Source organism: Tenrec ecaudatus, chromosome 6, assembly GCF_050624435.1.
Source record: "Tenrec ecaudatus isolate mTenEca1 chromosome 6, mTenEca1.hap1, whole genome shotgun sequence".
Classification (NCBI taxonomy): Eukaryota; Metazoa; Chordata; class Mammalia; order Afrosoricida; family Tenrecidae; genus Tenrec; species Tenrec ecaudatus.
This window is the reverse complement of record NC_134535.1, coordinates 157310661-157324139: the sequence shown is the minus strand read 5'-3', so window position 1 is coordinate 157324139 and position 13479 is coordinate 157310661. Positions and strand designations below refer to the sequence as shown.

Sequence of the window (13479 nt, the reverse complement as noted above, 5' to 3'; positions counted from 1 at the left end):
AAATTGAAAGGAGAGTGAACTTTTTATGGCAACCATATATTATGTTCATTATCAGAGACTCTGGGTTCTTTGTGCCTTTGTGATTTAAAAAGAAATAAACCAGTTTAGGGAGAGTAATCCTGGCAGACAGTATTTTTGTCTTCTCTTGAGTTATGGGTTCTTTTCATTGCAAAGGTTAGATAAATCATATTCAAGCAAACTCATTGCAAAACATGCAGTCAACATTTGAATGGCCTAGAAAATGTAGTAACCAGGCCCCACATGGCAAAACACACACAAACACGTTTGTTTTGGTGACAGGGCTTGGAATACATTTCTATCGTCATGAATTTGGTATTTGCAGAAATCGTACCCATGGCAACACCCCTTAAGGGGTCCCGGGCCTGGTGTTGAGAGGCGCAGAGGGCTGTGAGATTGGGCATCAGACGTGGGAGGTTGTGAAACAGCTATGTTCTGCATGCCTCCTCTTGTCCCAAGGCTGGCCGCATGGCAAGCCTCTCCTTAACCTGCAGTTACATTGTTTCCCAAGCTTGCAGGAGCAGGTGCTGAGGTGCCCTTCACCCTCTAGCTGGCACTTTCCCCGCCAAAAACCCACCCAACTCACCCATCAAGATGATGCCGGCTCATAGTGAAACAACAGGGCAGGGTTGTCCCTCTGAATCTCCAAGACTGTCACTGTCACTGTCTTTCTCCTGAGGAGTGACTGGTGGTTTCGAACTGCTCACCTTAAGGATCGATCACAGCTGAATGTGTAACCACTATCCACTGGTGTGTGTGTGTGTGTGTGTGTGCACATTGAGCCAAGGATGTGCCTCCGTTATACACTGTGCTGCTAGAAGGAAGGATGGTGAATTGAACCCACTGAAGTCTGACTGCAGGAGAAAGAGGTAGCAATCTACTTCTGAGAAGATTAAAGCCTAAAGGACCCCCCCCCCCCCAGGACAGGTCTATTGCTCTGTTGTGCGGGGCTACTATGAGCCAGAATCATCTAGATGTTTCTCAACAATATTAGTATATGCAGAGATACACACATATTTGAGATGTATATGTGTATGAAATGTGTGTGTCTGTATGTGTATCTCATTTCTGACCCATAGCGACCTTACATGGTATTTCCAAGACTTTTAAAATCGTTACGAGAGAAGTCTCAGCTTTCTCCTAAGGAGTGGTTAGTAGGTTTGAACCATTGGCCTTACAGTTAGCAGATTAACACTTAACTGACAGCACCACCAGAGTCTACATGTGCTGGTTATTAGATGCTGTCAAGTTGGTTCCGACTCACAGTGAAGTATCGCCCAGCCTTGTGTCATTGTTCTTGTTTGAGCCTATTGTTGCAGCCACTACGTCAATCCATCTTCTCCCGAGTCTCTCGCTTCTTTGATACACCACCATAAGTGGACACATTTCCCTCCCCTTCCATGGGAAACAGTGGTCCGGAGAGATGTTGGTAGGATTTAGAGACTATGAGAAGTGTCTACACTGTCTACTCCTCTTTCCATGCTGATGCGCTTCATCAGAGTTCAAAGAGAGAGAGAACTAAAAAGTTTTAAAAAGACAAACTCACTGCCATCGAGTCAATGCTGACTCATAAGGGACAGGGTAGCGTCTCTGAGACTGTAAATGTTTCTGGGAGTAGAAAGCCTTGTCTTTCTCCTGAGGAGAAGCTGGTGGTTTTGAACTGCTGACCTTGGGGAATGCAGCCCAATTTGCGAACCGCTACATCACCAGGGCTCCTCAAAGGGAGGGAGAAGCGAGGAAATTGGAAGGAAAGAAACTTCTGGTTCTAGAGAACAAGCAGCTCCGTACTATAGTTGTAATTATAGCCTTGATTCTTTGCATTGCATTTACTAAAGCGTATCCACTTGATACCATTTTATTACTATTTTCATTCATGTGTGTGTGTATTGGAAACCTCCATTAAACGCTTAATGGTTCAAAGGGGGAAGTCCAAGTCTGACTCTGTCTCTCCCTGGTGGGGTGCTCCCGGGCCAGTCTATGAACCCAGTTGCCTTGTGTGTCAAGCAATGGGTGGTACCCAGGGTCTCCATCCTAGCTTCCCTCTGACCCCAAAGCTGCCCAAGTCAGGGAAGGTGCTTTTCCACTTTCCAAAGAGAGTTGTTGAAATTCCTGTCACCATGGCATAACCACATCCACAATGGAGGCGTGTTTGTGTTGTTGTGGTCATTCATGGGGCGAGCCATGCGGCCGACTCCATGATTGTCAGCGTGCTCTTTGTTGTCAGGAGTCTTCAGGGTAGAGTTCAGGGAGTGCCGTCTCTTCATCTTTTCAGAGATGGCCTTTTTTTTTGGGGGGGGGGTATTTATTTATTTATTAAACATTTTATTAGTGACTCATACAACTCTTATCACAATCCATACATACATCAATTGTATAAAGCACATCTGTATATTCCTTGCCCTCATCATTTTCAAAGCATTTGCTCTCCACTTCAGCCCTTTGCATCAGGTCCTCTTTTTTCCCCCTCCCTCCCTGCTCCCCCCTCTCTCATGAGCCCTTGATAATTTATAAATTATTATTTTGTCATATCTTGCCCTGTCCAGCGTCTCCCTTCACCCCCTTTTCTGTTGTCCGTCCCCCAGGGAGGAGACCATATGGAGATCCTTGTAACCATTTCCCTCTTTACAACCCACTCACCCTCTACTCTCCCAGTATCGCCCCTCACATCCTTGGTCCTGAAGGGATCCTCTACCCTGGATTCCCTGTGCCTCCAGCTCCTATCTGTACCAGTGTACATCCTCTGCTCTATCCAGATTTGCGAGGTAGAATTCAGATCATAATAGTTGGGGGGTGGGGGTGAGGAAGAATTTAGGAACTGGCGGAAAGCTGTATTCTTCATCGGTGCTACATCACACCCTGACTGACTCATCTCCTCCTCTAGACCCCTCTGTGAGGGGATCTCCAGCGGCCAACAAATGGGCTTTGGGTCTCCACTCTGCACTTCCCCCTTCATTCACTATGGTAAGATTTTTTTGGTTTTTGTTCTGATGATGCCTTTTACCTGATCCCTTCGACACCTCGTGATCTCTCAGGCTGGTGTGCTTCTTCCATGTGGTCTTTGTTGCTTCTGAGCTAGATGGCCGCTTGTTTATCTTCAAGCCTTTAAGACCCCAGACACTATCTCTTTTGATAGCTGGCCACCATCAGCTTTCTTCACCACATTTGCTTATGCACCCGCTTTGGCCTCAGCTATTGTGTTGGGAGGGAGAGTGAGCATCATAGAATGCCAATTTAATAGAAGAAAGTATTCATGCATTGAGGGAGTGCTTGAGTAGAGGCCCAAGGTCCTTCTGCCACCTTAATACTAAACCTATAAATATAGACACATAAATCTACTTCCCCATCCTCATATATATATTTGCATATGTACATGTCTTTGTTTAGACCTCTATAAATGCCCTTTGCCTCCTAGCTCTCTCCTCTATTTCCCTTGACTTTCTTTCTGTCCCACTATCATGCTCCATCCCCACCTGGGTTACAGCTATACCTCTTTGTTACCTTACCCTTGATCATTCCCTACCAGGCCTGACACTTCCACCTCACCACCAATTGGGATCACTTGTTGTTCCCTTGGCCCTGGGTTTGTTAACACCACTTCCTTACACCCCACCTCCCCCAATCTCATGTCCCCCCGGAACTGTCGGTCCCATTGTTTTTCCTCCAGATAGTTCATCCAGCCTATCTTATTTAGACAGACCTGTGGAGATAATAACATGCACCAAAACAAGACAGAGGAAAACAAAGCAACAGTATACAACGAAACAACAACAATAAACCACTGACAAAGAACACAACAAAACACATCAAGAAAGAAAAGCTTGTAGTTAGTTCAAGGATCGTTTGTTGGCCTTTAGAAGTGTTTTCCAGTCCAGTCTGTTGGGGCACCACGCCCTGGGCCCAAAGTCTACACTCAGCATTCCCTGGGGACCTTGCCACTCCATTCCCTTGCTGTTCCGCTGCACTCCCCCAGTGCTTTGCCTTGGTGTGGTGGCATCAGGTCAGGTGCAATTCCCACACTGTGTCTCTGGTGCTGTCCCCTGTATCGCCCTTAGTCACTGAGGGGTACCATGTCTCATATTGGGCCAGCCATGTTGTTCTCTCTGTGTACTGGCTGCTCTACTCAGGAACATCATCCTCACGGCCTGGTGGGACAGGCTCTGGGAGAGGGACATATCTGAACGGAGCACACAGGAGCAGATAAAGGGGGGAGGAGGAGAGAATGGAGATGGCCTTTTGTATCGCCAGGCTGACATCTCTTCCCCTGGGAACCTCCCTCAGGACCTCGGCTTTAGCGTCATTCTAAGCCAAGGCTTCGATTCAGAGGAGAAACCAAAGAGATGGGACAGATGCGAGGGGGTTTAAATGGGCACGGGGGGGTGGGTGGGTGGGTGGGGGGAGGGGGTCATGGAGGAAGAGGTTGGGCATCATACCCCCGAACCGCTGTTCCTTTTAAGATCCCCCGCGCCAAACTGCCTTTTGGCTTAGATTGTTTGATCATGAATGTACATAGGCGAAGGCAGCGGTTCTCAACCTGTGGGTCGTGACCCCTCTGGGGGATCAAACGACTCTTTCCCAGGGGCCACCCCATTCAGAACAGTAGCAAAATGTCAGTGATGAAGTAGCAATGAAAATAATGTTATGGCTGGGGGGTCACCACCACATGAACTGTTTGAAAGGGTCGCGGCATTAGGAAGGTTGAGAACCCCCTGGTCTAAGCATTCAAGATCCAGTCCTCAATTACAACCCCCACCCCCACGCCCAGCCCAGATTGTTGAAGGTCCTGTAACGAGAGGAACGCTTGCAGCTTGGTAGGTGGCCAGGTGATGAATGGATTGCACCCACCCACTCAGCACACGTGCACTGCAAACCCTGAACTTGAGTTGCAGCCTGCAGCTCCTAGTGGTGGAGGGCACGGTCCTAGGAGGTGTTGTGGGCCCTGGGCTAATCTCAGGAAGGAAAACTGGATGGTAACTTTTTAAGAGAATGAATGTAGGGGAGTGCCGAGTTGTGAATGAAGGGGAGTGCCGAGTGGGGACCCAAAGCCCATCTGTAGGCAACTGAACATCCCCTTACAGAAGGGTTTCAGGAGATGAGCCAGTCAGGGTGCAGAGTAGCAACGATGAAACATACAACTCTCCTCTAGTTCCTAAATGCTTCCTCCCTCGACTATCACGATCCCAATTCTACAAGTCTGGCTAGACCAGAGGATGTACACTGGTACAGATAGCAACTGGAAACACAGAGAATCCAGGACAGATGACCCCTACAGGACCAGTGGTGAGAGTGACAATACCTGGAGGGTGGAGGGAGGGCAGGGTGGAATGGGGGAATTGATTACAGGGATCTACATATAACCTCCTCCCTGAGGGATGGACAACAGAAAAGTAGGTGAAGGGAGACATCAGACTGTGTAAGACATGACAAAATAATATAATAATAGAAAGTAGGGAGGGAGGGGGAAGTGGTGAGGGAGGGGGAAAAATGAGGAGCTGATGCCAGGGGCTTAAGTGGAGAGCAAATGTTTTGAGAATGATGAGGGCAACGAATGTACAAATGTGCTTTACACAATTGATGTATGTATGGATTGTGATAAGTGGTATGAACCTCCAATAAAATGATTTTTTAAAAATTAAAGCAAAACAAAACAAAAAAACCCAGATGCCTTAAGGATTCCGAGTCATGGCAAGCCATGTGCATCAGAGTAGAACTGTGCCTGAGAGGCTTTCCAACGGCTGATCTTTGGGGTATATGGATTGCCTGGGCTCTCTTTGGGGGGCCTCTCAAAACTCACTGCCATCGAGTGGTTAATTTAAAAATTTTTTCTAAGTCATTTTTCACGGCCACTTGGATTACCAAAGCCCAAAACAAACTCACTGCTATGAAGTTGATGCCGACTCATAGTGACACTCTAAGACAGGGCAGGACTGCCTCTGTGAATTTCTGAAACTGCAACTGTGTGTGGGAACAGAAAGTCCTGTTTCTCCTGTAGAGCAGCTTGTGGTTTTGAACTAATGGCCTTCAGTTAGCAGCCCAACACGTATGCAACCACTCCGTGAGAGGGGCCTTTGGGCAGACTAGAATCACCAACCTTTAGGTTAGCTTCCGGGTGCATTAATCATTTGCATCACCCAAGGATGTTAATGTTGTTGTTGGGTGTCACTGAGTCTATTCTGATGCATAGGGACCCCGTGTGACCATGTGGAACTGCCCCACAAGGTTGTCTAGGCTGCAGTCTTTAGGGAAGTAGATTATCTTGCTCTTCAGAATAGTCTTGTGGGTTCCGTATGTCAACCATTGGCTTCACAGTCAAGGACTTGATGGCTGTGTTCTTTGATCTTGCTACAGTCAGGGGGTCTCGGCCGTGGTCTTCTCTGAGCTCGGGCTCCTCTTCCCTCTCACTCATTCAGCTCCTGCTCACTGGTCAGGCAGGATCCTGATCGTGCAGTCCCTAGCTGAAAGGTTAGTGGTTCTAACTCACGAGAGGCTCTGAGGGAGGAAACACAGAACACAACTGGAAAATCTGCTCCAATAAAAAACTGCCCTTTCGGGTTAAAAAAAAAAGAGGTACCTTATGGGGGTCAGTTCTAGGGTAACTATGAGGCCCAGAACGAGAGCAACATCTCTTGGGTATAAGTTCAAAGATACATTACTTGGGACATGGTCATCAACCTTCCTCACTCAAAGCCTTCTTTTGAAGTTTTTATGGACACATCTTTCTTGGCTTGTCTTATCATAATTATAATGTTACATTTATTTGAGTGATAATTTGATGAATATCTTTTTTCCTTTGGCAGAATATAAACTCCTAGAGGCCAGGAAACAAGACCGAGTCGGCATCTGTATCCCCTAGCGTAGCACCTGACAGAAGGTGAGAGAAGGTAACGTGCATCCTGAGAGTGGGGGTGGGGGTGGGGGGTCAAAGGGAGCAGATGGCTGCAGTGACAGCTGTTGGTGGTGGTTTGTAGGAAATAGTGAATATAGCATACTTACCTGGCTTTAGCACAAGCTGGTGGACCACTGTTTTCCCTCACTGCTTCTCTGAGTCACTACCCACTAAGAGCAACACACACACACACACACACACCCCATCCCCACTCCCCTGCACATACCAAAGCTCCAGAAGTTACACCTGAGGCTGTGCTGGTGACTCAGCCTCTGACCACTCCAGGTTTTCTTCTCAAAATCAGTGCTCTGTGCATATTGACAAGTAGAAATCTGCTCCGTCGGGAATGTCACAGGAGGGTAGGAGGGCTGAGGAGGAAGGAGAGAGGCCGCTTAGGGACAACGTGGCAAACAGCTCCAAAGGCTTCTCAAATGTTCAAATATTTAAAATTCACAGTTCAAGTTCTTGAGGTAATTAGTCATAAAAGTCCAGAGAAGGGCTACATCGAAAATGTGGATGCTGGATTATTAAATTACTGACTGTACCTGGTTTTGCAGTGGGGTGAAATACTGACTCATCCTTTTAACATCACAAAAAGCCATTATTCCTTCTGAGCCACTATGAGTGCAGTCACTGACTTCTTTATAAAGGGAACATCCATCTATAAAGAATCAAATGATCGCACAGGCTTGTTTATAAACAGAGACCTTTCCAATTTCTCGCCATGGGACAGAAATTTATTCCGACAAGGTTTAATGTTGTTTCTATAGCACTGATTTTAGTAAGGGTTGCAGTGAAGGTATATGATTAAATGTGGAAGGAACATCAATCTTCGAAGAATCAAGCTACTGACGAGGCTTGTTTACAAATACAGATCTTTCTTATTCTTTAGAATCGGGCAGAAGCCCTCCCCTACAGTGTTGAGAGTGTAAAGTTGTTGTCTCTGGCTTTGCTTTAAGTAGTGTTTGCAAGGAAAATGTCTGATTGAATGCTAAAAAGCTCAATATGAGTAATAAGGAAACGAAGCAATTCATCAGTATAAAAAAAAGCGTGAGCAGAGTTTTCTCTGAGTTATATTTAGAAACCCAGAGATCAGCGTGGTTTAGGAGTTCTAATACAGATGAAAACGAACTAAGAACACGTCATCACACTCTCCTCTTCTTTCCCCCATGGCGAAATTAATTGTGAGAATCATATGAAAGAGGTTTTCAATCATATAGTCTTTGCTGAGCAAGAGGCTCCATTTGGCCACCCCTGTGTCACCAAGTCTTCACTGGGTCATTCCCAACTCTTGGTCTTGGTCTCCAGTAACGTTATGGTCACCCTCCAAGACTTGCTTCTCTTGCTTTAGCAGTAGCTCCTCTTTTCTTGGAGTATCCGCAGAGTTCAAGTCCTTCCTTCTCTTTCTCTGTTAATCGTTATGTTAATAATACCATGAAACACAGTGGTAACAATAAGCACAACCAATGTGTACGCCATCACGCTGTTGTTAATTCAACCCAACTGGCTTGCATGGTGCTCTGATGCTGAAACGAGGCCACAGATGTTTCAGGTGCCATCAGGTCATCACTGAGTTGTGTGGAGTTTACAAATTAAGACAAAGAAAAAGGTTCAGATACTCTACTTTGGGAAAAAATGGTCAGTGAGAACTCATGGAAAACAGTGAAACACTGGTAACATACTAAAAGATGAGCCCATCTGATTGGAAGGCACTTGAACGATGACTTGAGAAGATTTGCCTCTTAGGTGGGGTCCCTCTCATGACGTGGCTGGAGGAAAGCTTGGGGGCCTTCCACGGTTGTATCTTTTGTAAAATGTAGATAGACCGCTGCAGACATCTATTTGTCATTGGGCATGGCATGTAGGAACTGTGCCTCTAGGAAAATGTGAAGTTGTCGACATGAAATGGAAGACATGAAGATTGATAAAGCATCAGAAATGGGACGGGGACCGGTCATTTTGATCTGACAACCACAAGGGGTACGGTGCTGGGAATCACAGGTTTAAGAGGGATGGAGTTGTATTCATCGTCCAAAAGAACATCTCAGGATTATCCTGGATGATGCTGTCCACAATTGGGTAATAACCATATGCTTATAAAGAGGACCGATTAATGCAACTATTACTTAGATTTACACACAAATGACTAATGCCGACGATGAGGAAATTTATGATCTTTTCTATTTTTTTAACGTTTTATTAGGGGCTCATACAACTCTTATCACAATCCATACATACATCAATTGTGTAACGCACATCTGTACATTCTTTGCCCTCATCACTTTCAAAGCATTTGCTCTCCACTTAAACCCTTTGCATCAGGTCCTCTTTTTTCCCCTCCCTCCCCATTCCCCCCTCCCTTACGAGCCCTTAATAATTTATAAATCATTATTTTGTCATATCTTTCCCTGTCCGATGTCTCCCTTTTCTGTTGTTTGTCCCCCAGGGAGGAGGTCACTCAGACCCTTGTAATCGGTTCCCTCTTTCCAACCCACTCACCCTCTACTCTCCCAGTATCACCCCTCACACCCCTGGTCCATCTGCCCTGGATTCCCTGTGCCTCCAGCTCCTATCTGCACCAGTGTACATCCTCTGCTCTATCCAGACTTGCAAGGTAGAATTCAGATCATGGTAGTGGGGGTGGGGGTGAGGAAGCATTTAGGAACTGGCGGAAAGTTGTATTCTTCATCGGTGTTACATCACACCCTGACTGACTCATCTCCTCCCCTAGGCCCCTCTCTGCAAGGGGATCTCCAGTGGCTGACAAAAGGGCTTTGGGTCTCCACTCTGCACTTCCCCCTTCATTCACTCTGGTAAGATATTTTTTTGTTCTGATGATGCCTTATACCTGATCCCTTCGACACCTCGTGATCACACAGGCTGGTGTGCTTTTTCCATGTGGACTTTGTTGCTTCTGAGCTAGATGGCCGCTTGTTTACCTTCTTTTTACCAGCTTCTGCAGTCTGAAAGTGATCCAACATGTACTCAAGAGTGCAGTGAACATTATTTCTGGTCGGAATGCAAAAGCTGAAAACAAAGCTCAAGGTCAATCATTGGAAAATTATTGCAAAATCAATGATATTCATTGCAAATACTTTTTTTCAACATCATAAATAGTGACTCTACCCTGCACCTCACTGGATGGAGACAAATAGGAATCAAATCCATCATATCTATGGAAAAAGACAACAGAGAAACTCAAGGTCATGGAGCAGAGCAAGGCTAGGATCCAATGACCGAGTAGACATGGCCCCTTCATTTCATAAAGTGAAATGAAGAAACGGTGACATGAAAGAAGTAGTCAGAAGCAGTAGTCAGTATCAAAAGAAGATAGGAGCAATACAGACTCCCTTTCCCTGGTGTGAGTCCGTCCTGCGCTGCTGCACACAGGAAGTACAGCAGTGGTTTACTTCCGTTTCTGTTTCTCTCACCCAAGTGCATGTCACCACCCCAGGGAAGAGTCTATGGATATGGACATGAGCCTCCCCCCCCCCCCCGCGGTCCCCAAACCATCTTTTTGATTGTGAACTACAAGCCGACAAAGACGATCACCTTAAGGTGGATAGAGATGAAAATGAGCACCAGCTACCTTTAAGAACGGTCAGTTAGGTGCTGGGGCAAAGGATGGACTGCATATTGTTGAAGCAGAAGCAACAGATGATGAAGGCGGCCCCATTAAAGAAACACTGGCAGCTTTGAAAATGTCTGGGCAGCTGATGGTCTCCCTTGGGGGCTTTGAAATAACACCCCCAGTGGTCTTAGGGTTGCAGTGTGGCTCAGGGGCTGTGCCTATTGGTGGACAGCATTTAGCAGCTGTGGTCGAAGACGCAGCATCAGATGATGAAGAGGAGGAGGAGGTGAAACTTTTAAGTGTATCAGGAAAGCGGTCTGCCCCACAAGCAGTAACAAAGCTCCACAGAAAAAGGTAAAACTTGCTGCTGATGACGAAGATGACAATGACGATGAAGATGATGATGCAACTGAAGAAGAAAAAGCTCCCGTGAAGAAATCTACACGGGATACTCCGGCCAAAAATGCACAAAAATCAAACCAGAATGGAAAAGACTCAAAACCATCAGCACCAAGACCCAAAGGTCAAGAATCCTTCAAAATTCAGGGAAAAAACTCCCCAAACACTGAAAGGTCCTAGTTCTATAGAAGACATTAAAGCAAAAATGCAAGCAAGTATAGAAAGGGGATGTTGAACAGACCTGGGCGCTACTGGTAAATGAAGTCCAAAGATGGGGAGAGGAAAAGGGAAGACAAATATCGTTCACACTGAGGATCATCCGTAGTCCAGACTGGTCTTCTCGTGTTATCCCCATCCCCCTTTCTGTCCATCCCCCTTTCTGTCCATCCCCCTTTCTGTCCATCCCCCTTTCTGTCCATCCCCCTTTCTGTCCATCCCCCTTTCTGTCCATCCCCCTTTCTGTCCATCCCCCTTTCTGTCCATCCCCCTTTCTGTCCATCCCCCTTTCTGTCCATCCCCCTTGTAGGCGGGAAGCAATCTCATTCTGCTTTCCTTCGAATCAGTGCACCCAACTCTGCTCTCTCCTTTACCCTCACCTTTCTGATCATGTTTTAAAACCTGATCAATGAATATTTGTTCAATGAATATTTGAATAAACCAAAAGAAAAGAAAAAGAAATACAGAGAGTCGCTGTTTCCAAAATAATTGGTTAACCATTTCAGGAGGTAACATAGGATCGAGAGCCAATGGTTCTGAAGGAAGAAGTGCAAAACACACTGAAGGCATTATCAAACACCCCCGCCCACAAACAAATGATATTTAGTAATAAAATATTAAATATTTTTCAGTAATAAACTATTTACCTGAAATGCTTAAAAGACAGGTGCAATGTTCGAGGTGATTGCTCATCTATGCCAAGAAAGCAGACTAGCCTCGATCCATACTCATGCCCATTCCCAAGAGGAGTGACCCAGTGAAATGGGACAATTATTGAAACAATACCATTAATACCACCTATAAGTAAAATTATGCTAACGATAATTAAAGAACCGTTGTGGTATGTTGATGGGAAACTACCAGAGGGATATCGTGGCTCTGGTATAAGCTGGCTCTTGGAAGATGGCAGAAAGTACCAGAAAGATGTTTATCTGTTTTATTGACCACACCAAGGCATTCAACTGTGCGGATCATAACAAACTACAGATAACACGCTGAAGAATGGGAATGCTAGAACACTTCGTTGTGCTCATCCAGAACTTGCACATAGAACAAGAGGCGGAAATTCTAATAGAACAAGGGCAGATTGCACAATTTTAAACCAGGAAATATGTGTCAGGGTTGTATCCTTTTACCATTCTTATTCCATCTATAAATTAAGCAAATAATCTGAAGAACTGGGTCAAGAAAAACGTGGAGGATTAGAGGAAGACTTAATAACAACTCGTGCTATGCCCGTGACACAACCTCAAACAAGGGATACTTGAAAGCCTTATTAGTGAAGAGTGAAGATTACATCTTTCTGTGTGGATTGCCCTTCAACATAAAGAAAAGGAAAAATTCTCACAACGGGACCATGAAGAAACATCATGATTAATGGAGAAAGTACTGAAGTTATCAAAGATTTTCTTTTGCATTGATCCATGACCAATGTCCATGGAAGCAACAGTCCAGAAATCAAACAGCATATTTTACTGAGCAGATCTGCTGCCAAAGGCCTCTGGAGAATGTTCAAAAGCCAAGATGTCCCTGTGAGGACTAAGGTGCACCCGATCTAAATCACGGTATTTTCAATTACTTCCTATGAATCTGAAAATTCGACAATAAGTAAAACCGCAGAATGGATGCATCTGAGTTATGGTGTTGATGAAGACGAGTATTGAGTACATTACAGGTTGCCAGAAGAAAGAATAAATCTGTCTTGGAAAAAGTACAGCAGAAGGTCCCATAGAAGCAAGGATGGCAAGATTTCATCTCAGTCATGTTTCCTGTGTTATCAGTAGTGTCTAAGGTCTAATACCTAGAGAAGGGCTTAGCAAAGTAGACGGTCTGAGGAAAAGAGGAAGACACTTAATGAGATGGGTTGACAGCATGGTTGCCATAGGGGTGCAAACATAGCAGCATTCATTCATTTACTTATTTGTTGCCTAACAGTGTGCTGTGCTGACTAAGGACTGGGCCTCAGCATCGCAGCATCGCTCCTCTGCAGGTCTTGGATGTCCCAGCAACACCCATTCCTTCCTATGCCTATCAATAAACCTGCTGATGATGTCGGTTTAGGGCTATGGAATCTATGCGCCTAGTCCCTGATTCTTGGAATTCTTTTATTTTTTTTATATTTCTCTTTCCATTTCTATTAAAAAAATTAAAGAAGCTTGGAAACCGCCCCACCCGAGACCCCATTTAGCAACAATTTGAGGGTCACGCAGTATTATGTTCTGTTGTACATTAGGTCACCATGAAGTGGAACTGACCCCAGGGCACCTAAAGCAAAGGTCGCCTATATCAAGTTCTTGTCCTACTTCAGGGACTACACTTTTACCCGTTTTATTTATTCTTTGATTTTAGTAAATCCTCATAGCAAATTTATGAGCTATAATATTACCATTCC

The 13479-nt window shown here is 45.3% G+C and overlaps 1 pseudogene; it reads left to right on the top strand.

The window, feature by feature from the left end:
- Positions 1–11106, top strand: part of LOC142451722 (nucleophosmin pseudogene) — a 157626-nt pseudogene extending 146520 nt beyond the window's left edge.
- The last annotated feature ends 2373 nt before the right edge of the window (positions 11107–13479 follow it).